This window comes from Sorex fumeus, unplaced genomic scaffold (genome assembly GCF_029834395.1).
Source record: "Sorex fumeus unplaced genomic scaffold, SorFum_2.1 ptg000122l, whole genome shotgun sequence".
Taxonomy (NCBI): Eukaryota; Metazoa; Chordata; class Mammalia; order Eulipotyphla; family Soricidae; genus Sorex; species Sorex fumeus.
In genome coordinates, this window is record NW_026606179.1 from 57390926 (window position 1) to 57395444 (window position 4519).

The following is a 4519-nucleotide window of genomic DNA, read 5'->3' on the forward strand; positions in this document are numbered from 1 at the left end:
AGAGGAGGAAGAGGAGGATGAAGAGGAGGAAAAGAGGAAGAGGAGGAGGAGAAGGAGGAGGAGGAGGAAGAGGAGGAGGAAGTGAAGGAGGAGGAAGAGGAGGAGGAAAAGGAGGAAAAGAGGAAGAGGAGGAGGAGAAGGAGGAGGAGGAGGAAGAAGAGGAGGAGGAGGAAGAGGAGGAAGAGGAAAAGAGGAAGAGGAGGAGGAGGAGAAGAGGAGGAGGAGGAGGAAGAGGAGGATGAAGAAGAAGAGGAGGAAGAGGAAAAGAGGAAGAGGAGGAGGAGGAGGAAGAAGAAGAGGAAGAAGAGGAAGAGGAGGAAAAGAGGAAGAGGAGGAGGAGAAGGAGGAGGAGGAGGAGGAAGAAGTGGAGGAGGAGGAAGGGGTCTTTTTTTCCCCAAAGAGTTCCACTAAAACTCTCTTTTACAAAGGAAATTCAGGGGAACAGCATTTAACTCTGTTCTTCTTGGTACAATGGAGGACTTAGAGCTGACATGAAAAGGAAGAGCTATGGTTCCCCGTGCTCTGTGACAGTCTCTCTTTTTCTTCTCTCTCCCTTTCTCTCTTTCCTCCTTCCCACCCCCCGCCAAATCCCCAAAGGATAATATTTATGATTCTTAAATTCACCTCTGCAAGGACACTCTTTGGTTAAGAAGACTACCTTGAATATGTAATTACGACTGTCCCTGAGATTTATTATTTTAAAAGAGTTTTTTGTTCCCACCCCTTGGGCATTGGGAAGCGTTGGCTCAGGAGACATTATTCACACATCAGTCCAAAGGAGACAAAAGATTTCTCCTCTAACCCTATAGGCCTGAGCCAATATGAAACTGGGGATATCTGACTTGGCTAAAAAGAAAATCGCCCCCCTCCCCAAATAATAAGTATGAATCCAAACAATCTGAACTTCCAAGAATGACCTCCCTGTGGCCAAGTTGGGATGCCTTGGTAAAAACAATTCTGAGCTTTTTCTTCTGCTCTGAGTCTCTGGATGCAGGTGTTCATTCTCAGGGAGATTTTCTTCCCCGCCTTCCCTCAGAGGCCCACATGGACACCCGCATCTCCTTTGTGGCTTGTCTACACCCCTCTCCTCCTCGGTTGGCTCACAACAGGAACACAATGCATCTGAAACCAACTCTCCCACCCCAAAGATGGCATTTTCCAATCCCACACGGCTAACCATTCTCCCATGTCACAGTCTTTCAAAGACGCATGCCATTGTAATAAACGCTGCAATTACATCTGCACTGTATTTAGCAATTTGGTAAACATTTTCAAGCCGTCATGTCTCGCTTCCCACACCTCCCGGTGCTTTTCTCTCCTGAGATTGTCCAAGAGTAACCGGAAGACCAGGTAGAATGTCCCATGACCCATCCTTCTGGGTGACTCTCCAGCGGCCAGGTTGTATCTGCGTTCTCATCCATGCAGTGAGGACTCCCTGGTTCCTCTGTCTTAAATTGCTCATGGAAAACATACTTCAGGCCTGTGACTTCCTAGTGCCAGAACCTGCTTCTCTGGAGAAGTCAGTCTGTGTTCCACAACGAAAGCGGAAAATGGCAGAAACTTGTTTTCCCAGACTCTCTTGCAGCTGGGATAGGAACATATGCCATAGAACGGGTCACCCGCAGGACAATGGGCTCAGACGCAGGACCCCACGAGGCCTAGAGGCGTGACTGTCTCTAGCCTCAACCAAATCTGCTGCAAGTTCAGATCCCCAGGGCACATGACAGAATTGCAAGCACAAGTACTCTGGGCTTGCTTTTATTATTTTTTTTTTTCTCCACAAGACAAATTTTATCTTTGTTTCTGGCTGCGAAAATTCAAGCCCGGTTTTTAGCCATCCTAACAATACCTTTTTAGTAAAGCTCCCTTTCAATTTAAAGCAACTCTATTCTACCCAGAGACTTCCAGCTAAGAAATCTCATTACATCTTCCTTATCTGAAGAGACCAACTCAACACCCCCACAAACAGGCTGATGAGTGAAAATATGAATCAAGCGGGCCACAGTGGACCTCACTCCCAAAGATGAGCAGGAAATGGGTGTTGTCAGACAGAACAACTCGTCTCTATGAATTTTCAGCAGAATGTTATTTTCCTTTGTCTGGGAGTATTCTTTTTGCCTTCCAGGTAGTCCCCATCAATCTGATCACACACACACACACACACACACACACACACACACACACACACACACACACAGAGTCACATCTATTATGATGAAGGTAAAATATTTTCTTTTTTTTTTATTGAGACACCATGAGGTACAGTTGTAGACTTACAAATTTTTGTGCTTGGGTTTCAATTATACAATGATCAAATACCCATCAAAATATTTTCTTTTTTTAAAAAGAAGGCCTTCCACTTTTCACAGATGAGCTGCCCTCAACTGAAGTGAGATTTGCTTTCATTTTGCCTTTTCAGGTGAATATTTCAAAGCAAGTTTCCGCCTACTTTCAGTGAAAACTTTCTCACACAAATGCCTCTTCATGTGTGTAGAGCAGGAAGACATTTTCAAAGGTGTCTGTACCCTCCGGTTCTTTCCCCTCATCCTGGATCCAGACCCAGTGAGTAACATTTGAGGGCAGAAGTATTCTCTCCAAGAAGGAGAGAAAGAACTTTCCAGAAGGGAGAATAAGACCCAGCGAGCCTCCACAGTGACTTGAAGATCTTCTCCAGCTGGCCGGCAGCCTCTGGTCCGGACAGAAACACCCTCTATAAACTTGGAGGGTGCGTGCCCCTGTCTGGTTGCCAAGATTCCAGCCCACGGCCGTGAGTCGCAGAAGACTCGCAAGGGGTCTTTATGCCCATCAGTGGTCACTCACCAGCATCCACCACGTCTGCTTCTCACCAGCAGAGTCAACAACGGACCCTTCAATTATATACTTGCGGGTGTAGACAAAACCGTGTAACCTTGGCCTTCCAATCAGGGTAAGATTTGTGCTGAGCCGCGGAGAACGCTCTGTGTGGCTGGGAGTGGGCATCCACAGAAATCTAAAAATAGTAAGCGAACTCTCCTGCCATGCTCAGAGGGTAGGCCTGAGGTCACTCTGGTCTCTAAGTGGGGTTCAGGAAAAAAAAAAACTGACCTCCGGGTAGGGAAATCCTCCTGCGACCCCAATGGGACAGACAGGGTACTGCCGGCTCAGTACTTCCACAGTCCTGATCCCTGTCCCCGTGGCAGACAGTGTGATCGCTTAAGGCTGCCCAAAGACTGGCCAGGGGGAATAAGACTTTGAGTTCCAAGGACTTGGAGACGCTGCCCAATGGGGTCACTCCCCAACCCCATCCTTGGAAACTCCAGGGAAGAATGAGCCCAAGGTAGGGGCAGGGGGGTCTCCACACCACTGAGCCCCTCTTGCACCCTGACTGCCTCTGAGAGGCCCTCTTAGTGGCTCCCAGGCTTGCAGGGACACTCTCCCAAGAATTCTTCCTCCCAGCATTGATAGGGCAGAGTGAGGAGACCAAGAGTTACTCACAGAGCAAGTTAGACAAGTTGTTGTAGCTCTTTAAGGCCCGCTTCAAACACTGAATACAAGACTTTGTTTTCCTTTGAAATAAAAGGAGTTAAAATGATTTCTTTGGTGGGGTAAGGTTTTTGCAAGCAGTGCTCAGGGGAACTCCCAGCAATTCTTGGCAAACCAGACCAGTGGTTCAATGCAAGGGTCTGGGACCCAGTGCTGAGTGGGCCCTGCAGTGCCAGGGGTTACCCTGGGCTGCTCCCTGTGATTATCAGGGACCACGTGGTACCACGGACTGACAGCTGTGTGCCAGGGATGTTCCTTAACCGCAGTACTATCTCTTGGCCCAAGAATTCAACTTTTAAAGTCGTTTTATGCTCATAGGAATTGAGGGGAAAGTCAAAAATAGCCCCTGTTCCCTCTCAAGCATTGTCCTCCCCCAGCTGGTTTATTCACTCCATCACCCTCAGCAAGGTTTCTTGATTGCAATCAGGGCCCCGTCCCATCACCCTATTATCCCACCACCCCGAGTCCACAGCTGGCTTCAGGGCTCCATCTTGGCACCACCTGCAGGGAGGGGTGCCGTGAGCAATAGCTTCCCTGGCCCAAACCCCTCTGCAGCCGTGACTCAGTTTCCATAAATGAAAGCAGATTTAAGTCAGAGCTCGCCCTCAGAGCCCCTCAGAGGTGGCATTCCTTTGACTGTCAACAGGGAGCTAGTGAGCCTTCCTCCGCCCTCAGATCCGGACCAGTGCAGAGGGAGTGTCAGGGGGCCTGAAAGCAAGCATCCGCCTTCTCCTCCGGAAGGAAGCAGGAGGCAGGACGCAGCCACCTCGGTGTTCCTGGTGACAGGCACCAAACAAATGCCACGCCACAAGGCTAGAACACCCTTTCATCCTTTCACAAGGTAAGACATACTAAGAAAGCTGAACTCAGATCTTCTGAATGGCCGGCCGTTGAGGGGGTGCCCCAGGCTGCCAATGTTTTGTTTTGTTTCAAAAACAGTGAATGAATCTGCTCAAGAAATTAGCCATTGAGAGCAGGGCTCTGAAAAAAAATCTCA